Source organism: Leuresthes tenuis, unplaced genomic scaffold (assembly GCF_036924035.1).
Source record: "Leuresthes tenuis unplaced genomic scaffold, fLeuTen1.0.hap1 SCAF_2, whole genome shotgun sequence".
NCBI lineage: Eukaryota > Metazoa > Chordata > Actinopteri > Atheriniformes > Atherinopsidae > Leuresthes > Leuresthes tenuis.
In genome coordinates this window covers 666,078-690,127 of record NW_027325356.1, presented here as the reverse complement: position 1 = coordinate 690,127, position 24,050 = coordinate 666,078, and positions in this window count along the sequence as shown.

Genomic DNA, 24,050 nt, shown 5'->3' with positions numbered 1-24,050 from the left:
AAGGGTCAAACTAAAGCTAAACAACACGAGGAAGAGTCAAACTAAAGCTAAACAACACGAGGAAGGGTCAAACTAAAGCTAAACAACACGAGGAAGAGTCAAACTAAAGCTAAACAACACGAGGAAGGGTCAAACTAAAGCTAAACAACACGAGGAAGAGTCAAACTAAAGCTGAACAACACGAGGAAGAGTCAAACTAAAGCTAAACAACAAGAGGAAGAGTCAAACTAAAGCTAAACAACACGAGGAAGAGTAAAACTGAAGCTAAACAACACGAGGAAGAGTCAAACTGAAGCTAAACAACACGAGGAAGAGTCAAACTAAAGCTAAACAACACAAGGACGAGTCAAACTAAAGCTAAACAACATGAGGAGGAGTCAAACTAAAGCTAAACAACACGAGGAAGAGTCAAACTAAAGCTAAACAAAATGAGGAAGAGTAAAACTAAAGCTAAACAACACGAGGAAGAGTCAAACTAAAGCTAAACAACATGAGGAAGAGTCAAACTAAAGCTAAACAACATGAGGAAGAGTCAAACTAAAGCTAAACAACACGAGGAAGAGTCAAACTAAAGCTAAACAACACGAGGAAGAGTCAAACTAAAGCTAAACAACACGAGGAAGAGTCAAACTAAAGCTAAACAATGTGAGGAAGAGTCAAACTAAAGCTAAACAACACGAGGAAGGGTCAAACTAAAGCTAAACAACATGAGGAAGAGTCAAACTAAAGCTAAACAACACGAGGAAGAGTCAAACTAAAGCTAAACAACAAGAGGAAGAGTCAAACTAAAGCTAAACAACACGAGGAAGAGTCAAACTAAAGCTAAACAACATGAGGAAGAGTCAAACTAAAGCTAAACAACATGAGGAAGAGTCAAACTAAAGCTAAACAACACGAGGAAGAGTCAAACTAAAGCTAAACAACACAAGGAAGAGTCAAACTAAAGCTAAACAACATGAGGAGGAGTCAAACTAAAGCTAAACAACACGAGGAAGAGTCAAACTAAAGCTAAACAACATGAGGAAGAGTCAAACTAAAGCTAAACAACAAGAGGAAGAGTCAAACTAAAGCTAAACAACATGAGGAAGAGTAAAACTAAAGCTAAACAACATGAGAAAGAGTCAAACTAAAGCTAAACAACACGAGGAAGAGTCAAACTAAAGCTAAACAACACAAGGAAGAGTCAAACTAAAGCTAAACAACATGAGGAAGAGTCAAACTAAAGCTAAACAACACGAGGAAGAGTCAAACTAAAGCTAAACAACACGAGGAAGAGTCAAACTAAAGCTAAACAACACGAGGAAGAGTCAAACTAAAGCTAAACAACATGAGGAAGAGTCAAACTAAAGCTAAACAACACGAGGAAGAGTCAAACTAAAGCTAAACAACACGAGGAAGAGTCAAACTAAAGCTAAACAACACGAGGAAGAGTCAAACTAAAGCTAAACAACACGAGGAAGAGTCAAACTAAAGCTAAACAACGTGAGGAAGAGTCAAACTAAAGCTAAACAACACGAGGAAGAGTCAAACTAAAGCTAAACAACACGAGGAAGAGTCAAACTAAAGCTAAACAACATGAGGAAGAGTCAAACTAAAGCTAAACAACACGAGGAAGAGTCAAACTAAAGCTAAACAACGTGAGAAAGAGTCAAACTAAAGCTAAACAACACGAGGAAGAGTCAAACTAAAGCTAAACAACACGAGGAAGAGTCAAACTAAAGCTAAACAACACGAGGAAGAGTCAAACTAAAGCTAAACAACACGAGGAAGAGTCAAACTAAAGCTAAACAACATGAGGAAGAGTCAAACTAAAGCTAAACAACATGAGGAAGAGTCAAACTAAAGCTAAACAACACGAGGAAGAGTCAAACTAAAGCTAAACAACATGAGGAAGAGTCAAACTAAAGCTAAACAACACGAGGAAGAGTCAAACTAAAGCTAAACAACACGAGGAAGAGTCAAACTAAAGCTAAACAACACGAGGAAGAGTCAAACTAAAGCTAAACAACACGAGGAAGAGTCAAACTAAAGCTAAACAACACGAGGAAGAGTCAAACTAAAGCTAAACAACATGAGGAAGAGTCAAACTAAAGCTAAACAACACGAGGAAGAGTCAAACTAAAGCTAAACAACACGAGGAAGAGTCAAACTAAAGCTAAACAACACGAGGAAGAGTCAAACTAAAGCTAAACAACACGAGGAAGAGTCAAACTAAAGCTAAACAACGTGAGGAAGAGTCAAACTAAAGCTAAACAACACGAGGAAGAGTCAAACTAAAGCTAAACAACACGAGGAAGAGTCAAACTAAAGCTAAACAACATGAGGAAGAGTCAAACTAAAGCTAAACAACACGAGGAAGAGTCAAACTAAAGCTAAACAACGTGAGAAAGAGTCAAACTAAAGCTAAACAACACGAGGAAGAGTCAAACTAAAGCTAAACAACACGAGGAAGAGTCAAACTAAAGCTAAACAACATGAGGAAGAGTCAAACTAAAGCTAAACAACACGAGGAAGAGTCAAACTAAAGCTAAACAACACGAGGAAGAGTCAAACTAAAGCTAAACAACACGAGGAAGAGTCAAACTAAAGCTAAACAACACGAGGAAGAGTCAAACTAAAGCTAAACAACACGAGGAAGAGTCAAACTAAAGCTAAACAACATGAGGAAGAGTCAAACTAAAGCTAAACAACACGAGGAAGAGTCAAACTAAAGCTGAACAACACGAGGAAGAGTCAAACTAAAGCTAAACAACAAGAGGAAGAGTCAAACTAAAGCTAAACAACACGAGGAAGAGTAAAACTGAAGCTAAACAACACGAGGAAGAGTCAAACTGAAGCTAAACAACACGAGGAAGAGTCAAACTAAAGCTAAACAACACAAGGACGAGTCAAACTAAAGCTAAACAACATGAGGAGGAGTCAAACTAAAGCTAAACAACACGAGGAAGAGTCAAACTAAAGCTAAACAAAATGAGGAAGAGTAAAACTAAAGCTAAACAACACGAGGAAGAGTCAAACTAAAGCTAAACAACATGAGGAAGAGTCAAACTAAAGCTAAACAACATGAGGAAGAGTCAAACTAAAGCTAAACAACACGAGGAAGAGTCAAACTAAAGCTAAACAACACGAGGAAGAGTCAAACTAAAGCTAAACAACACGAGGAAGAGTCAAACTAAAGCTAAACAATGTGAGGAAGAGTCAAACTAAAGCTAAACAACACGAGGAAGGGTCAAACTAAAGCTAAACAACATGAGGAAGAGTCAAACTAAAGCTAAACAACACGAGGAAGAGTCAAACTAAAGCTAAACAACAAGAGGAAGAGTCAAACTAAAGCTAAACAACACGAGGAAGAGTCAAACTAAAGCTAAACAACATGAGGAAGAGTCAAACTAAAGCTAAACAACATGAGGAAGAGTCAAACTAAAGCTAAACAACACGAGGAAGAGTCAAACTAAAGCTAAACAACACAAGGAAGAGTCAAACTAAAGCTAAACAACATGAGGAGGAGTCAAACTAAAGCTAAACAACACGAGGAAGAGTCAAACTAAAGCTAAACAACATGAGGAAGAGTCAAACTAAAGCTAAACAACAAGAGGAAGAGTCAAACTAAAGCTAAACAACATGAGGAAGAGTAAAACTAAAGCTAAACAACATGAGAAAGAGTCAAACTAAAGCTAAACAACACGAGGAAGAGTCAAACTAAAGCTAAACAACACAAGGAAGAGTCAAACTAAAGCTAAACAACATGAGGAAGAGTCAAACTAAAGCTAAACAACACGAGGAAGAGTCAAACTAAAGCTAAACAACACGAGGAAGAGTCAAACTAAAGCTAAACAACACGAGGAAGAGTCAAACTAAAGCTAAACAACATGAGGAAGAGTCAAACTAAAGCTAAACAACACGAGGAAGAGTCAAACTAAAGCTAAACAACACGAGGAAGAGTCAAACTAAAGCTAAACAACACGAGGAAGAGTCAAACTAAAGCTAAACAACACGAGGAAGAGTCAAACTAAAGCTAAACAACGTGAGGAAGAGTCAAACTAAAGCTAAACAACACGAGGAAGAGTCAAACTAAAGCTAAACAACACGAGGAAGAGTCAAACTAAAGCTAAACAACATGAGGAAGAGTCAAACTAAAGCTAAACAACACGAGGAAGAGTCAAACTAAAGCTAAACAACGTGAGAAAGAGTCAAACTAAAGCTAAACAACACGAGGAAGAGTCAAACTAAAGCTAAACAACACGAGGAAGAGTCAAACTAAAGCTAAACAACACGAGGAAGAGTCAAACTAAAGCTAAACAACACGAGGAAGAGTCAAACTAAAGCTAAACAACATGAGGAAGAGTCAAACTAAAGCTAAACAACATGAGGAAGAGTCAAACTAAAGCTAAACAACACGAGGAAGAGTCAAACTAAAGCTAAACAACACGAGGAAGAGTCAAACTAAAGCTAAACAACACGAGGAAGAGTCAAACTAAAGCTAAACAACACGAGGAAGAGTCAAACTAAAGCTAAACAACACGAGGAAGAGTCAAACTAAAGCTAAACAACACGAGGAAGAGTCAAACTAAAGCTAAACAACACGAGGAAGAGTCAAACTAAAGCTAAACAACATGAGGAAGAGTCAAACTAAAGCTAAACAACACGAGGAAGAGTCAAACTAAAGCTAAACAACACGAGGAAGAGTCAAACTAAAGCTAAACAACACGAGGAAGAGTCAAACTAAAGCTAAACAACACGAGGAAGAGTCAAACTAAAGCTAAACAACGTGAGGAAGAGTCAAACTAAAGCTAAACAACACGAGGAAGAGTCAAACTAAAGCTAAACAACACGAGGAAGAGTCAAACTAAAGCTAAACAACATGAGGAAGAGTCAAACTAAAGCTAAACAACACGAGGAAGAGTCAAACTAAAGCTAAACAACGTGAGAAAGAGTCAAACTAAAGCTAAACAACACGAGGAAGAGTCAAACTAAAGCTAAACAACACGAGGAAGAGTCAAACTAAAGCTAAACAACATGAGGAAGAGTCAAACTAAAGCTAAACAACACGAGGAAGAGTCAAACTAAAGCTAAACAACACGAGGAAGAGTCAAACTAAAGCTAAACAACACGAGGAAGAGTCAAACTAAAGCTAAACAACACGAGGAAGAGTCAAACTAAAGCTAAACAACACGAGGAAGAGTCAAACTAAAGCTAAACAACATGAGGAAGAGTCAAACTAAAGCTAAACAACACGAGGAAGAGTCAAACTAAAACTAAACAACATGAGGAAGAGTAAAACTAAAGCTAAACAACATGAGGAAGAGTCAAACTAAAGCTAAACAACACGAGGAAGAGTCAAACTAAAGCTAAACAACATGAGGAAGAGTCAAACTAAAGCTAAACAACACGAGGAAGAGTCAAACTAAAACTAAACAACATGAGGAAGAGTCAAACTAAAGCTAAACAACATGAGGAAGAGTCAAACTAAAGCTAAACAACATGAGGAAGAGTCAAACTAAAGCTAAACAACACGAGGAAGAGTCAAACTAAAGCTAAACAACACGAGAAAGAGTCAAACTAAAGCTAAACAACGTGAGGAAGAGTCAAACTAAAGCTAAACAACATGAGGAAGAGTCAAACTAAAGCTGAACAACACGAGGAAGAGTCAAACTAAAGCTAAATAACATGAGGAAGAGTCAAACTAAAGCTAAACAACACGAGAAAGAGTCAAACTAAAGCTACACAACACGAGGAAGAGTCAAGCTAAAGCTAAACAACATGAGGAAGAGTCTATCTAAAGCTAAACAACATGAGGAAGAGTCAAACTAAAGCTAAACAACATGAGGAAGAGTCAAACTAAAGCTAAACAACATGAGGAAGAGTCAAACTAAAGCTAAACAACACGAGGAAGAGTCAAACTAAAGCTAAACAACACGAGGAAGAGTCAAACTAAAGCTAAACAACACGAGGATGAGTCAAACTAAAGCTAAACAACATGAGGAAGAGTCAAACTAAAGCTAAACAACACGAGGAAGGGTCAAACTAAAGCTAAACAACACGAGGAAGAGTCAAACTAAAGCTAAACAACACGAGGAAGGGTCAAACTAAAGCTAAACAACACGAGGAAGAGTCAAACTAAAGCTAAACAACACGAGGAAGGGTCAAACTAAAGCTAAACAACACGAGGAAGAGTCAAACTAAAGCTGAACAACACGAGGAAGAGTCAAACTAAAGCTAAACAACAAGAGGAAGAGTCAAACTAAAGCTAAACAACACGAGGAAGAGTAAAACTGAAGCTAAACAACACGAGGAAGAGTCAAACTGAAGCTAAACAACACGAGGAAGAGTCAAACTAAAGCTAAACAACACAAGGACGAGTCAAACTAAAGCTAAACAACATGAGGAGGAGTCAAACTAAAGCTAAACAACACGAGGAAGAGTCAAACTAAAGCTAAACAAAATGAGGAAGAGTAAAACTAAAGCTAAACAACACGAGGAAGAGTCAAACTAAAGCTAAACAACATGAGGAAGAGTCAAACTAAAGCTAAACAACATGAGGAAGAGTCAAACTAAAGCTAAACAACACGAGGAAGAGTCAAACTAAAGCTAAACAACACGAGGAAGAGTCAAACTAAAGCTAAACAACACGAGGAAGAGTCAAACTAAAGCTAAACAATGTGAGGAAGAGTCAAACTAAAGCTAAACAACACGAGGAAGGGTCAAACTAAAGCTAAACAACATGAGGAAGAGTCAAACTAAAGCTAAACAACACGAGGAAGAGTCAAACTAAAGCTAAACAACAAGAGGAAGAGTCAAACTAAAGCTAAACAACACGAGGAAGAGTCAAACTAAAGCTAAACAACATGAGGAAGAGTCAAACTAAAGCTAAACAACATGAGGAAGAGTCAAACTAAAGCTAAACAACACGAGGAAGAGTCAAACTAAAGCTAAACAACACAAGGAAGAGTCAAACTAAAGCTAAACAACATGAGGAGGAGTCAAACTAAAGCTAAACAACACGAGGAAGAGTCAAACTAAAGCTAAACAACATGAGGAAGAGTCAAACTAAAGCTAAACAACAAGAGGAAGAGTCAAACTAAAGCTAAACAACATGAGGAAGAGTAAAACTAAAGCTAAACAACATGAGAAAGAGTCAAACTAAAGCTAAACAACACGAGGAAGAGTCAAACTAAAGCTAAACAACACAAGGAAGAGTCAAACTAAAGCTAAACAACATGAGGAAGAGTCAAACTAAAGCTAAACAACACGAGGAAGAGTCAAACTAAAGCTAAACAACACGAGGAAGAGTCAAACTAAAGCTAAACAACACGAGGAAGAGTCAAACTAAAGCTAAACAACATGAGGAAGAGTCAAACTAAAGCTAAACAACACGAGGAAGAGTCAAACTAAAGCTAAACAACACGAGGAAGAGTCAAACTAAAGCTAAACAACACGAGGAAGAGTCAAACTAAAGCTAAACAACACGAGGAAGAGTCAAACTAAAGCTAAACAACGTGAGGAAGAGTCAAACTAAAGCTAAACAACACGAGGAAGAGTCAAACTAAAGCTAAACAACACGAGGAAGAGTCAAACTAAAGCTAAACAACATGAGGAAGAGTCAAACTAAAGCTAAACAACACGAGGAAGAGTCAAACTAAAGCTAAACAACGTGAGAAAGAGTCAAACTAAAGCTAAACAACACGAGGAAGAGTCAAACTAAAGCTAAACAACACGAGGAAGAGTCAAACTAAAGCTAAACAACACGAGGAAGAGTCAAACTAAAGCTAAACAACACGAGGAAGAGTCAAACTAAAGCTAAACAACATGAGGAAGAGTCAAACTAAAGCTAAACAACATGAGGAAGAGTCAAACTAAAGCTAAACAACACGAGGAAGAGTCAAACTAAAGCTAAACAACACGAGGAAGAGTCAAACTAAAGCTAAACAACACGAGGAAGAGTCAAACTAAAGCTAAACAACACGAGGAAGAGTCAAACTAAAGCTAAACAACACGAGGAAGAGTCAAACTAAAGCTAAACAACACGAGGAAGAGTCAAACTAAAGCTAAACAACACGAGGAAGAGTCAAACTAAAGCTAAACAACATGAGGAAGAGTCAAACTAAAGCTAAACAACACGAGGAAGAGTCAAACTAAAGCTAAACAACACGAGGAAGAGTCAAACTAAAGCTAAACAACACGAGGAAGAGTCAAACTAAAGCTAAACAACACGAGGAAGAGTCAAACTAAAGCTAAACAACGTGAGGAAGAGTCAAACTAAAGCTAAACAACACGAGGAAGAGTCAAACTAAAGCTAAACAACACGAGGAAGAGTCAAACTAAAGCTAAACAACATGAGGAAGAGTCAAACTAAAGCTAAACAACACGAGGAAGAGTCAAACTAAAGCTAAACAACGTGAGAAAGAGTCAAACTAAAGCTAAACAACACGAGGAAGAGTCAAACTAAAGCTAAACAACACGAGGAAGAGTCAAACTAAAGCTAAACAACATGAGGAAGAGTCAAACTAAAGCTAAACAACACGAGGAAGAGTCAAACTAAAGCTAAACAACACGAGGAAGAGTCAAACTAAAGCTAAACAACACGAGGAAGAGTCAAACTAAAGCTAAACAACACGAGGAAGAGTCAAACTAAAGCTAAACAACACGAGGAAGAGTCAAACTAAAGCTAAACAACATGAGGAAGAGTCAAACTAAAGCTAAACAACGTGAGGAAGAGTCAAACTAAAGCTAAACAACGTGAGGAAGAGTCAAACAGTTCATATCTGTGCTTCCAGCTGTGAAATGCAGAAGCTTCATGGCAGACTGCAGGTCAGACCTTGTGATGTGAAGGTTATTTTCTGTCAGAATCCTTTTTGGACTCGGTAAATCGAACCTGTTATTGCACGTTTGTTTTGTTCTCTGCAGCTGCGTGTACGAACTTAATTACAACATTATCTTTTAGAGAAGAGTGCACACCTGGAGCTGTTGCCAGGTGCCCCTTAAAGACTTGTTTTCTTTATGTAAAGTGCCTGAAGATGAAGGTCTGTGTGAAGTGGAACCCTGGTTATTACATCTGCAGACGTTTGATGAAAGCATCTGATTTTCACTGCAGTTTGTCAGGCTAAAGGCTTCAATTTGATGCATGAAAGCTGAGTTTATCTCATTAGTTTTGTTTTACTTTTATAGTTTAATATGTGAATCCATGAAATGTTGTCAGAGTTTCTCACTCATACCATAACCTGGAAGTAGTTCTGAATGTTAATGTGGAACAAAATGTTCTCACAGTGCAGAAACATTGTCAGTCCCAAGATCTGGAACCGGCTGAGGTGCTCACAGAGATGGTTAAACACATACAGTCCTCTGGGACTTATATAAAGTGGAGTTTGTGTCCTCCCTCCCTGCTGGAAGATAAGACTTTTTAGCTCCGTAATAAATTCTCACACCTCCTCCTCTCCTGGAGCAAAGCCTTCACACACAAGCAAAAAGTCTCTAAATGGGGCGTCTTCATTTCACTGAAACCACAAACCTCAAAATCCAGAGCCAAGGAACAGAGGAAGCAGGGGAAAAGGAAGGGAAGGAAACAGAAGAGGAGAGAGGCAGAGGAAGCAGGAGAGGCAGCTCAGGTGTTCTCCTGCTGCAGGAGTTTAACTTCAGTTTGATGGTGTGAGCGCTGCTCATCTCTAATGTTTCTGTAAGCTGCGCCCACCCGTGCAGCAGCGCCCCCTGCTGGGTGGAGGCCGGCACATGCAGTCGCTTCTTAAGCAAAACTTAGTTTGTAACATACAAAATGTTCAACTTATGCTACAAATTTGGGAAATTAGAAGCTCTCCAGCTTCTAAACTTTCACAAATGAAGCTGAAATCTACTCAGAAACTGTAACACCGAGAAAATAGAACCGTTTAAGTTCAAACAAAAAGAGGAAACTCTGGGTTACTGATGCTGCTGTATCTGTGGACTGATGGGAGAAAGTTGATGTGATCTTCAGAATGAAGCTGATACTGATGCTGCAGGAGGGGTTAATGATGAAATCATTTCACACACATTTCCCTAAACCCACTCTGACACATCGGATATTTTGGGAAGCTTCAGCAGCTTGTTGTGAAGCCGGAGCCAGCAGAGTCTGAGTGGGAGGAGATGTTTTCCTTACAGCAGCAGGATTAAGACGTGTGATCTTGGCGGACAGTTTGGTCCATGCAGGGACACTGAGGAAGAACATCAGTCATCCTCTGACCACGAGGTTTCTGGTGTTTCCTCCCCTGTGACTGTCAGTCACCGCCTGCTGACTGCAGCAGGCTCATCTAAATATAACCGGCGCCGGGTGAGTGATGTCACCACAGCTGGAAACACTGAACAAACATCAGCCCACTGGTGTCACCTGAGGCTCCGGGGAGCGGATCGATGGGTCACCTGGTGGGTCACCTGGTGGGTCACCTGGTGGGTCACATGGTGGGTCACCTGGTGGGTCACCTGGTGGGTCACCTGGTGGGTCACATGGTGGGTCACCTGGTGGGTCACATGGTGGGTCACCTGGTGGGTCACATGGTGGGTCACCTGGTGGGTCACCTGGTGGGTCACATGGTGGGTCACCTGGTGGGTCACCTGGTGGGTCACCTGGTGGGTCACATGGTGGGTCACCTGGTGGGTCACATGGTGGGTCACATGGTGGGTCACCTGGTGGGTCACCTGGTGGGTCACATGGTGGGTCACATAGTGGGTCACCTGGTGGGTCACCTGGTGGGTCACATGGTGGGTCACATGGTGGGTCACCTGGTGGGTCACCTGGTGGGTCACATGGTGGGTCACCTGGTGGGTCACATGGTGGGTCACCTGGTGGGTCACCTGGTGGGTCACATGGTGGGTCACATGGTGGGTCACCTGGTGGGTCACATGGTGGGTCACCTGGTGGGTCACATGGTGGGTCACCTGGTGGGTCACCTGGTGGGTCACATGGTGGGTCACCTGGTGGGTCACCTGGTGGGTCACCTGGTGGGTCACATGGTGGGTCACATGGTGGGTCACCTGGTGGGTCACATGGTGGGTCACCTGGTGGGTCACCTGGTGGGTCACATGGTGGGTCACATGGTGGGTCACCTGGTGGGTCACCTGGTGGGTCACCTGGTGGGTCACATGGTGGGTCACCTGGTGGGTCACATGGTGGGTCACATGGTGGGTCACCTGGTGGGTCACATGGTGGGTCACCTGGTGGGTCACATGGTGGGTCACATAGTGGGTCACATGGTGGGTCACATGGTGGGTCACCTGGTGGGTCACATAGTGGGTCACCTGGTGGGTCACATGGTGGGTCACATGGTGGGTCACCTGGTGGGTCACCTGGTGGGTCACATGGTGTGTCACCTGGTGGGTCACATGGTGGGTCACATGGTGGGTCACCTGGTGGGTCACCTGGTGGGTCACCTGGTGGGTCACATGGTGTGTCACCTGGTGGGTCACATGGTGGGTCACCTGGTGGGTCACCTGGTGGGTCACATGGTGGGTCACATGGTGGGTCACCTGGTGGGTCACCTGGTGGGTCACCTGGTGGGTCACATGGTGGGTCACATGGTGGGTCACCTGGTGGGTCACCTGGTGGGTCACATGGTGGGTCACATGGTGGGTCACCTGGTGGGTCACATGGTGGGTCACCTGGTGGGTCACATGGTGGGTCACATGGTGGGTCACCTGGTGTGTCACCTGGTGGGTCACATGGTGTGTCACCTGGTGGGTCACCTGGTGGGTCACATGGTGGGTCACCTGGTGGGTCACATGGTGGGTCACATGGTGGGTCACATGGTGGGTCACCTGGTGGGTCACATGGTGTGTCACCTGGTGGGTCACATGGTGGGTCACATGGTGGGTCACCTGGTGGGTCACCTGGTGGGTCACATGGTGGGTCACATGGTGGGTCACCTGGTGGGTCACATGGTGGGTCACCTGGTGTGTCACATGGTGGGTCACCTGGTGGGTCACATGGTGGGTCACATGGTGGGTCACCTGGTGTGTCACATGGTGGGTCACCTGGTGGGTCACATGGTGGGTCACATGGTGGGTCACATGGTGGGTCACATGGTGGGTCACCTGGTGGGTCACATGGTGGGTCACATGGTGGGTCACCTGGTGGGTCACCTGGTGGGTCACATGACCAGAACCATTAGCAGCATCAGTCTGGTGTCCAGTTGTTTCAGCACGAGTCCGGACTCTAAAGCAACGAATGACTTTCAGGATCTTTCTGACTGAACCTGATTCCATTCGTGTGTTTGCTCCGGAACGCAGAGCTTTTCATGGAGGAAACGCTGAACAAACACAGTTTCTGTTGGGTTGATGCAGATGTTTTGGGTCGGGCTGCTGTGTGGAACGGGAGAAAAGTTCTGCGTGTCCAGCGCAGTGTTTGTCAGAGCGGGCGGCCGCTGGACCTCTGGGTCGCTCTGGGCTTCACAGTTGAGTGAAGAATAATTTGATTTCAGCAGAAATGATTTTTCAGGGAATGCACAGATATCAGTAACATGCAGACTAATCACAGGCTTCTGTTGCCACTATTGTCTCCAACATTCAGCGTAAACAACCGGCTCAACTGTGTCTCAGCAGCAGTCCTCCCACAGGCTGCAGGACTCCGTCGGACCACCTCTCTGCGTGTTTGGGTTGTTTCCATCCCCATCCTCAGGGTCGGTCAGCGAGCTGCGAGCGCTTTAACCCTCAGCTGTGGTGCTCAGAACTCGTGTTTTCACCCTCTGAGTGCTGCTGACGCTGAGCTGATGGAGGCAGGAGGTCACCACAGGAAGAAGGCGTTATTCGACTGTCTGTCGGACCTCAGTCGCTCAATTGTCTCCAAATATTTAGATTCTTCTTTTTTGGTTATGTTGCAGATGCAATCTATAAAAGTGAGGCTCAGACTCCAGCTGCTGCCACATCTGTCCTGTTGTCAGCAGCTGAGTCCTGCAGGCAGAGCCCCCCCCCCCGCCCGATGGCACCATAAACCCTGTGAGTTCGGCTGACAGCTCAAACAACAGAAAGCTGCTCTGAGGTCAGGCCACACCTTCTCCTGCAGCTTCTCCACCCCCCCCCCCCCCCCCCCGCCTCACCCCCCAGGCGAGCTTCCCCGTCTACCTCACCGGCGCAGGGTGTTCCTCGCCCCGTCCTGCGGGTTTGGCAGGGCGGCGTGTTTTTCTGCTCCGTGGTTTGGAGAAACGATGCAAATGAACCACGAGCCTCGACTCATCAATCAGCCACGAAATCATACAAGTCAGGAGGGGGGGGGGTGTGTGTGTGTGTGTGTGTGTGTGTGTGTGTGTGTGTGTGTGTGTGTGTGTGTGTGTGTGTGTGTGTGTCTGTGTGTGTTACTGTGTGTGTGTGTGTGTGTGTGTGTCTGTGTGTGTTACTGTGTGTGTGTGTGTGTGTGTGTGTGTGTGTGTGTGTGTGTCTGTGTGTGTGTGTCTATGTGTGTGTGTGTGTGTGTCTGTGTGTGTTACTGTGTGTGTGTGTGTGTGTGTGTGTCTGTGTGTGTTACTGTGTGTGTGTGTGTGTGTGTGTGTGTGTGTGTGTTACAGTGTGTGTGAGTGTGTGTGTGTGTGTTACAGTGTGTGTGTGCGTCATCAGAGGGAGACAATAAAATCCTCTGGGTGTGAACATTAGTTTCCTTTTCTTTAAAGGTCACTCGGTACAAACTTCACTTCCTGTTTGGAGCCTTCAGAAAATACCAGAAAGCATGAAAACATGTTTCAGTTGTTGCTGCTCAGAGAGACAGACAGACAGACAGACAGACAGGCAGGCAGACAGACAGACAGACAGACAGGCAGACAGACAGACAGGCAGGCAGGCAGACAGACAGACAGACAGGCAGACAGACAGGCAGACAGACAGACAGACAGGCAGGCAGACAGGCAGACAGACAGACAGGCAGGCAGGCAGACAGACAGACAGACAGGCAGGCAGACAGGCAGACAGACAGACAGACAGACAGGCAGACAGACAGACAGGCAGGCAGGCAGACAGACAGACAGACAGGCAGACAGACAGGCAGACAGACAGACAGACAGGCAGGCAGACAGGCAGACAGACAGACAGACGGACGTCCATCAACTCCCAACAGAACTTTCCCCTAATTTAGAGTTGTGGCCCCCGGTTCCTCTGCTCTGAGCTGATAATCCATCCTCGTGTGTCCTTGAACAAAAATATCAGAACCATTTAATCTGGCTGTTCACGGCCAGTTTAATCTGAAAACTTCAAACACAGAAACTCAGCAGAGCTGAACTTTGGAGTTTTAATTCCCAGGTTAGAAACGTCACAGCAGGACAGTGTCGCGTGGCCCCGGCGTGGACCGGGCCCCGGCCTCCAAGAAGCTGCTGGCACTGGGTACCGAGCAGTAAGAGTATTAAGATCTTTGGGCATTCTTTGGTGGAGAATTAACCCTGAATCCCACTCAGCATGTTTCATTCCAAACAGCATCATCGGTTACTGTGTGGAGATGAGCCGAGACTTTTGATTCATTCTTTGATTTCAAACCAACAGGAACAACCTGCAAGCAGCAGAAGAAGAAGCTGAACAGTTTGAGGAAGGAGCGGACAAACAGCGATCCTCAGGGACTCAGAGGGTTAACAGCAGTACGGAGCAACAATCTCCTGTAAAACCTGCCAAGAATCTCACTGATCCCTCATGGCCACCGTCCTTTGGCCAGAGCTGTTAGGTAATGGTTTTCTGCTCAGTGACATCACAGCTGGACCACTGCACAACCATGAATCGGGTGTAGTTAACGAACTCTGTTTGAAAAACCTGCAATTTCCTGTTTGGTGCACTGTTAGCCAATTGCTTTGGCCTCGTCCCGTAAACGGCAGCCAGGTTTTGCAGAACTACCTGACCACAGAGCATCAGTGAAGAAGAACTGTATCCCAGAAATGTTTCAAAATCTGCTGCCCTGAAGCAACAACAGCAGTTTCAACATGTCCAGGGGCCGCAGGTGAAACTCACTCCATCAGTTTATGGTCACATGCAGACTGCAGAGGGCCACAGAGAGGGCCGCGGGTAGGGCCCATAGGGAGGGCCGCCGGGAGGGCCGCGGGTAGGGCCCATAGGGAGGGCCGCGGGTAGGGCCGCGGGTAGAGCCGCGGGGAGGGCCGCGGGTAGGGCCCATAGGGAGGGCCGCCGGGAGGGCCGCGGGTAGGGCCGCGGGTAGGGCCCATAGGGAGGGCCGCCGGGAGGGCCGCGGGTAGGGCCCATAGGGAGGGCCGCGGGTAGGGCCGCGGGGAGGGCCGCCGGGAGGGCCGCGGGTAGGGCCCATAGGGAGGGCCGCCGGGAGGGCCGCCGGGTAGGGCCCATAGGGAGGGCCACAGGGAGGGCCGCGGGGAGGGCCGCGGGAGGGCCGCGGGAGGGCCGCGGGGAGGGCCGCGGGTAGGGCCGCGGGGAGGGCCGCCGGGAGGGCCGCGGGTAGGGCCCATAGGGAGGGCCGCGGGTAGGGCCGCGGGTAGGGCCGCGGGTAGGGCCCATAGGGAGGGCCGCCGGGAGGGCCGCGGGTAGGGCCCATAGGGAGGGCCGCGGGTAGGGCCGCGGGGAGGGCCGCCGGGAGGGCCACAGGGAGGGCCGCCGGGAGGGGCGCGGGTAGGGCCGCGGGGAGGGCCGCGGGAGGGCCGCGGGGAGGGCCGCGGGGAGGGCCGCATGTAGGGCCGCGGGGAGGGCCGCGGGAGGGCCGCGGGGAGGGCCGCGGGTAGGGCCGCCGGGAGGGCCGCCGGGTAGGGCCCATAGGGAGGGCCACAGGGAGGGCCGCCGGGAGGGCCGCCGGGTAGGGCCCATAGGGAGGGCCGCCGGGTAGGGCCCATAGGGAGGGCCACAGGGAGGGCCGCCGGGAGGGGCGCGGGTAGGGCCGCGGGGAGGGCCGCGGGAGGGCCGCGGGGAGGGCCGCGGGTAGGGCCGCGGGGAGGGCCGCCGGGAGGGCCGCGGGTAGGGCCCATAGGGAGGGCCGCGGGTAGAGCCGCGGGTAGGGCCGCCGGGTAGCGCCGCGGGAGGGCCGCGGGGAGGGCCGCGGGTAGGGCCACAGGGAGGGCCGCCGGGGAGGGCCGCGGGGAGGGCCGCATCTGATAGATTTGAAGTGATTCTTCAATCAGTACATCAGACTGACATAAACTCACAGTGCCCGCAAAGCATGCTGGGAATAAAACTAGGAAGTACATTTTTTTTTTAGAAGTTTTATTAATTGATTAGATTGAATAAATCTATAAATATACTTTTTTGATAAGAACTTCTGCTTTAAAAACGGTCTAAAACCTAAATAATCTGTTTGATTTTTTCTATAAAAAAATAATAATAATTCACTAAAACTTTTCAGCATTTGAATAAACAGGAAACATTAAATTTAGGTTCTCAACTTATCAGGTTTTAGCGTAAATTGTTGGCTTTCTCCAAATGTTCAAACTGGAGCCTGAGAAAGGATTTGATGCTGTGACTAAGCCTGCCCCACCTGAATCAAACGCCCCCCCATCTGTAGTGCATGTGTGTGTTTTGGCGTCATTAATCCGGTGAGCCTGAACAGCTCAGTGATTCAGCATCTACCTGCTCTGGAATTAGAAACTCTGCTAATCCAGCAGGCTGCCGGCCAACCTGTGACCAACACAAAGAGCCCTCAGCTGCCTTCTAAAAGCTCTGGAACAATGAGGAGGAAGTGTGACAGGAGGACGTTCAGGCCTGTTTACGGCTGCTCACAGCTGCTCACAGCTGCTCCCAGCTGCTCCATGATCTTGTCATTGGCTCTATCTGCTGCTCTGTGGTTCACCGCCATCCTGTTAAATCCCCACAGTTTTCTCTGCAGTCCAGAGCTGTAATTGTGGCGCAGAAACAATCTGTGGAAAACAAATAAAGAGCTGTGTGCGAGGCCCGCAGCTCCTCTTTGAAAAGCTCTTTAATCTGCTGACTGATTGAATCAATAGCCGCCCGCTGCGCGATGCTCAGCCCGGTAATTACCTTGTCACACCGCGGCGCTGTTGGTGATTGATGATGAGCTTTAATGAAGGCCACCGGCCAATCAGGAGGAGGCTGCTGGGAAGCAGAAGGTAGGGACCTGCCGTTTGATGCGTGGGAGGACCGATGTCGCCTTACAGGTGTGCCCCGTGAGGCTGATGTGGGGGTCGTTGCTATGGCAACAGATTAATGCAGCATCATTATGGGCTCAGCGCTCTGTGGTGTCACAGCTCAGACGGCGAGACGAGGTAATCCAACAGCCCACTTACCTGAGAGGCTGTTTGTTGGGATTAAACCTCCTCAAACTGGGAGGCGACTGAACCAAAGAGAGGCTGATAACATCTGGAGCCTGTAAACACGCAGCTTTTACAGAAGCTTCAGGAAGATCCGTCCTATCTCTGTTATGCAGAAGACATTCAGATGTTCCTTTAAGCCTCAAAACAGGTCAAAGGTGTCAGTTGAATCAAAGCCTGGATGGCCGACAGTTTCCTCCAGCTGAACACAGAAAAACAGATACTTATCTCAGCTCCTGAACATGTCTCACCCCACATTAAGAGATATCTTGTTTTTTCCATGTGGCTCAGCTTGGATATTTCCAAACTATGGTCAGTTGAGCTCCTTTATTCATTTGGCACAGCTCAGCCTTTTCTCCCTGTTTCCCTTCCTTAAGAACGGCTTCTTGACAGCCACCCTTCCATGGAGCCCATTTCTGATGAGGCTTGGGCCAACAGTAGATGGATCAGCTGAAGGTCCAGATGCATCTCTCAGGTCCTGTCAGGTCACAGCTGGATTTTTTCCTCTTTCTTAAGGACATCACTTTCAGATCCTGTTCATCTGCTGGAGATAGTTTTTTAGGCCTGACACTTCTTCTTTTGTCCTCCACTTGTCCAGTTTCCTCAAATGTTTTAAGGACACACTGCACACCATGCTGAGATATGCCAAGTTTTCAGCTAATAGCTCTTTGGGAATCACCTTGTTGCTGCAGAAATCCTATTTTCTGTCTGTCAAACTGTGTTTTCTTTGCTGTTTTTCATAGATGCAGCTAAAGAAATGGGAACAAATGATGTGTCTTTGTAACAAAGTGCCTAAAGATCCAGTTTAAAATGGCTTCTTTGCTAAGTTGTCTGTTCTGTGTCGACACAACACTGGTTCATCCCTTGAGTTAGGAGCCTTTTTTCTGCCTGAATGGGTCAAAGGTCAGAGTTAAGTGGCTGAACAAAGAAAAAACACATTCCTCTGAAAATGCTCAGGAACAAGGACTGAAGATGAGGGAAAAAGCAGCATCTTGGTAGCATCTTGCCTAAATGAAGGTACATTTCATGTGAAACATCAGTGTTTATATGCAGATGAGCGTCTCATCTTTGTTCCTGCCATAGCAGCAGACTCTGGATCAGGCCCCTTAGACTCTGAAGGAGGATGAGACACCTTCAAGAACCGGATACATGGATTCATTCTCTGATGTGAACATGTGGTGTTGTGATGTCAAACATCATCAAAGTTACCCTTTAGATGCACGTTTGTTAATATGTGCAAAATAAGGTTTGCCTTCTCCATGCTTAACATGTTTAGTTATGTAATAATAATGTGAATCAGTTGAATTACATGTAAGTTCTACAGCAGGAGGGGGTCATTACACTGTATGTTACAGCTCTGTGGGTCACGGGAATCCTTTCACAGTCATCTGGATGCGTTCTGAGAAAAGAAAGAAAACAAAAATGTATTCGACTCCCAGATCTGGTGCCAGATCAGTTCACGGTTCATATAACGAATGAAAAGGTTTCCTTATGAATTAGTGACGTCTGATCATGGGGAATTTACAGTTTGACACATTTGATGCAGTCACTTTATTGAACGGTGTGTTGAATTGGGATGAATTGTGCAGAAATTGATGTGTTCCTCTGAAAAATCTCCGTTTCCTCCCAGAATGAGTCAGGATGTTCTACCCTAGAGGGATGGATCTAAGTGAAGGGCGAAGGTCTCTGATTATCAGCTCACACTTAAAGCTGCAGATAAACTTTTCGTTCCCTCGGCTGTGGAGTTTGGGAAGCCAGAAGGTCACTGTTCAGGAAACCTTTTAGCAGCAGAAAAGAAGGAGCCGCAGCTCCCAGAGGCTGAAAAGGGACCCAAGAGTGTTTAGCTCAGAATCAGAACCACTTAAGCTTTCCGTGCAATACGTTTAAGAGTTAACTGCTGTAATTAGTTTAGGCTCCAGGCTGCACAGTGGTGTGGTGGGTTAGGGTTAGGTTAGGGTTAGGGTTAAGGTTAAGGTTAGGGTTAGGGTTAAGGTTAAGGTTAAGGTTAAGGTTAGGGTTAGGGTTAGGCACCGCCGCCTCACAGCAGAGGGTTCCAGGTTCGATCCCCACCTGGTGCCCTTCTGTATGGACTCTGCATGTTCTCCCCGTGTCTGCCTGGGTTCTCTCCGGCTTCCTCCCACCATCCAAAAACATGCTGTTAGGTTAATCGATGTCTCTAAAACTGTCCTGAGGAGTGAGTGTGGTTGTTTGTCTCGTTTGTCTCTGTGTGGCCTATGATGGCGCCCTGTCCAGGTGACCCGCCTCTCGCCCGCTGGGAGAGGCTCCAGCGACCCGACCGACGGATTAAGCGGGTGTAGAAGATGTGGCTTGATGTTATCTGGGTTTGTGAGGTAAAAGCTGACCTTCACCACTGGCAGATGTTCTGCAGATGTGCGACAGGCTGAATGAAGCTGCTGCAGGTCTGAAAAAGAGCTACAGATGAGATACGATCTTCAGCAACTGTAAAGACATGATGACAGAGTTTTAGCTGAGTGTCTGCAGGGAATTTACAGCTCAGATAAGGAGGGACTTTTAATGCACATTGCTTAATATCTGCCTCATCTGTTACGCCGACCTCTGACCTGCGAATGCCTCCCTGCAGCTCGCTGCTGCCGGCGAACCGAAGGTCAACGATAACGCCGTCACATAAATTGTAGCGAAGCTGCTGAAGCCAACGGGACATTCCCTCCACCACAAGAAATATGACCAAGTGTCTTCTGTGAGGGATCAGAGGATCAGCGCTGGGCCTCCTCCCTGCAGACACACAACCTTTCTGCAGCTTCATTAACTGATGGAGGACTCTCACACCTTTTTCTGCTGGTAATCCTTCTCTCTCCTCTCATCCCGTCTGTTTTCCTCCTGCTGTGGTCTCGTCTCATTGTGTTTTTCTCCTCTTTTTGTTTCTGCTTCACTTTTTTCTCTCTCCTCTTCTCTCATTTCCTGTTGTGTCCTTTTGTCTCTCCCAGCAGCTTCTCTCCTGTAAATCTTTTCTGTTGTTTCCTTTCCTCTCTGTCTTAGCTTCTCTGTCCATTCTTGATGCCATCATGTCTTCCTCTCGGTTGCTGTTTGCTCTTCATCGCGTCCTGCTGTCCTCATCCTCCCTCTGTCTCCTCTCTGTTGTGTCGTCATTCTGCAGCGTGACTTTCTCCTGCTTTCATCCTGCGTTTCGCGTGTTTCGTCTCATACGGATGCATCGTCCTTCTTCCTCAGCCTTAAAGTCTCGTCTCATTGTTCAACAAAACTAAGGCTTCACAAACTTAACTGTGTGAACATAAATCTCACTTTGTGTCTCTGCTGGTCGTAGTTTTATTGGTAAAAAGCATCAGGTGGTGTTCATCAGATATGGTCAGGCTGCTTTTCTTCGGTTTCACTTTTATTTTCAGCTCGACTTCTTGGTGTTTTTAGTAGTTTCTCTCTTAGTCTTCACTGTGTCTCAGTTCTGCTTCTGTTTGGTCACATTAGGGATATTTTTAAAGCAGGATGAAAAAGTAGAAACTAATATCTTTTAGATTCCTTTTGCATTCTGTATCCAGTTCCTCTTCACATGTTTGGGAGCTGCCTTCACACTCCCCAGGTGTCCTGGGAGAGAAATAAATGCTTTTGATGACCTTCCTTTGTTGCTTAATTCCTCTTCTGCACACGTGAACATTTCTTTGCATTTTACACACATTGGAGCAGCATCATTTTGTTTGGTTTGACTCGTTTAAAGTTTTAATGAGCAGATTTAATTTAGTCTGCAGAGCTTGTTTTATGAGCTTTTAAGTGACAGTAATAACTCTGGCATGTTGTTGTCATGTGGTAACGTCGCTGTGACCGCAGGTTGATTTAAAAAGGAGGAACTGTGTGACCACAGTAATGTAACTGTGAAAAAGGAACAGCATGAGCAGCTTCAATATGTGGGAGCTGCAGTATGGCCGGTTTGCTTTAATCAGTAGTCCATATTAGTTCCATATTTCTGCAGCTTTTTAGCCTGTTTTGGCTGATTGTTTAAGCTGAGGTTTGTTTCCTGCCTGTTTGAGTCCCTGGAGAACAGAGAAGCAGCTGAAGAGCTGAACACTCCCCTCATGTGTTGGAGGAGACCAAACACAGAGCTGAAAGGGGAGAATCCTCTGGCTTTAGTTCAAACACCTATGTATCCAGCATGATGGTCCAGACTCGAGGTTTCTTCCTTGACCCTGATACAGAGTCTGGACTCAGAGACTGTAGCTGCCTGTTCCCAACAGGCTGATATCTTCACTCGCTGCAGCTGAGCAGATGGTCAGGAAACGCAGGGGCAGGAAGGTAGGACCCAGACGCAGAACTTCAAAGGTTAACAAAGGTTTATTCCAAAAATCAAAATGGCAGCAAAGCTGGAAAAACTAGAAAATGCAGAAGAAAACTAACAAAACTAAAGTATGCAAAGAGCTTTGGAAGAAACAACGAGAGAACGAGAAGGAGTACATGGGGAGCATCTGACTGAGACTGGGAGGAAAGCAGGAGACTAAATGCTGAGGAGGGAGTGATTACTGAGCAAAGACACCTGAGGATAATCAACACTGGAGATGGGGGGGGCTCACAGGGAACTGAGGGAAACAGGAAATGACAAAGAAACTCATGGAAACTAAACCGACTAGACAAAAGAATACAAAACTAAACCAGAAAAACACTAAATCACTCAAAGATCCTGACACAGATAACATGCTGGAGAATGTTCAGCTTTTAATAACCAACCTATCAATCATCTACCATCTAGCAAGATAGCATCAGTCACTTTTAGGAGACTGTTTACACTGAGAAATAAAGAGAAATGGGATTTTATCATATTCTCTGCGCTTATTTCTTAGCTAATTTATCTGTATTATTTAATGTTGCCTACAGTAGTTCTAAGTTACAGCTTCACCAGTAAGGGCTGAAAATATGTTCTTATTATTCTGTACGTGCACAGCCTCCGTGTCACTAACCCACAGCAAACTCTGTTTTACCCATGAAATAAAACTTAATGTAGCCCAGAAGCATTAAACTGGTTGAAATGGTGATCTGGATGTTTTCCCAACACTTTTCACTGTTTTGGCAGAAACATTTTGCTGCCCTGAACTGCAGAGACGTTCCATCTTTCAGACGTTCTGCAGTGGATCACTGATGTTTTGTGACATTTATTCATCTAAAGACAGACTCAGTAACAAACAGAAGTGAATCAGCAGAAAAACTAAAGACACTTAAGAAGCAGGAAGCGGATTGTTTGATTTCCTCTTTCAGAGTTACAGACTGTAGGATGGGCAGAAGTGAGGAAGGAGGAGTAATAAGAATAAGAACAAGCCTGCAGAGTCCAGACTCTGAATCCTCTTACAAAGCATGTGCTCGTCATCGCTGCTCCACAACACAGAGCTCAGTTATATAAGAGATCATATAAGCTGCCTCACAGAAGGAGCTGTAAACAGCTTTAGAACCCGGCAAGAAACGATGTTAAAACAATGCTCAACGTCACCAAAGGGAGGTCAGCGTACACAAAGCACCCTCAGGATCAAACCTCTGCGATGCCTGTAACCTGCAACCTGGTGCATCATGGGAGCTCCCCCAGCAGGCTGGGCCTGTAGCAGCAGAACTATGGGATGTTTCAGGCTCACCTGAGCCATCCCTAACTATAAGCTTTATCAGAAAGGAAAGTTTCAGCCTGATCTTAAAGGTAGAGAGGGTGTCTGCTTCCTGAAGCCAAACTGGCAGCTGGTTCCACAGAGAGGGGCCTGATAACTGAAGGCTCTGCCTCCCATTCTGCTTTTAGGGGCCTGATAACTGAAGGCTCTGCCTCCCATTCTGCTTTTAGGGGCCTGATAACTGAAGGCTCTGCCTCCCATTCTGCTTTTAGGGGCCTGATAACTGAAGGCTCTGCCTCCCATTCTGCTTTTAGGGGCCTGATAACTGAAGGCTCTGCCTCCCGTTCTGCTTTTAGGGGCCTGATAACTGAAGGCTCTGCCTCCCATTCTGCTTTTAGGGGCCTGATAACTGAAGGCTCTGCCTCCCATTCTGCTCTTAGGGGCCTGATAACTGAAGGCTCTGCCTCCCATTCTGCTTTTAGGGGCCTGATAACTGAAGGCTCTGCCTCCCATTCTGCTTTTAGGGGCCTGATAACTGAAGGCTCTGCCTCCCATTCTGCTTTTAGGGGCCTGATAACTGAAGGCTCTGCCTCCCATTCTGCTTTTAGGGGCCTGATAACTGAAGGCTCTGCCTCCCATTCTGCTTTTAGGGGCCTGATAACTGAAGGCTCTGCCTCCCATTCTGCTTTTAGGGGCCTGATAACTGAAGGCTCTGCCTCCCATTCTGCTTTTAGGGGCCTGATAACTGAAGGCTCTGCCTCCCGTTCTGCTTTTAGGGGCCTGATAACTGAAGGCTCTGCCTCCCATTCTGCTTTTAGGGGCCTGATAACTGAAGGCTCTGCCTCCCATTCTGCTTTTAGAAACTCTGGGAACCACAAGGAAACCTGCAGCCTGAGAGCAAAGTGCTCTGTTGGGGAAATATCCAACTGTGAGATCTTTAAGATGTGATGGAGCTCGGTCATTAAGAGCTTTATATGTGAGGAGAAGAACCTTAAATTCTATTCTGTTATCAGCTGTTATCAGCTGTTATCAGCTGTTATCAACTGTTATCAGCTGTTATCAGCCTTTATCAGCTGTTATTAGCTGTTATCAGCTGTTATCAGCTGTTTTCAGCTGTTATCAGGTGTTATCAGCTGTTTTCAGCTGTTTTCAGCTGTTATCAGGTGTTATCAGCTGTTATCAGCTGTTATCAGCTGTTATCAGCTGTTATCAGCTGTTATCAGCTGTTTTCAGCTGTTATCAGGTGTTATCAGCTGTTATCAGCTGTTAT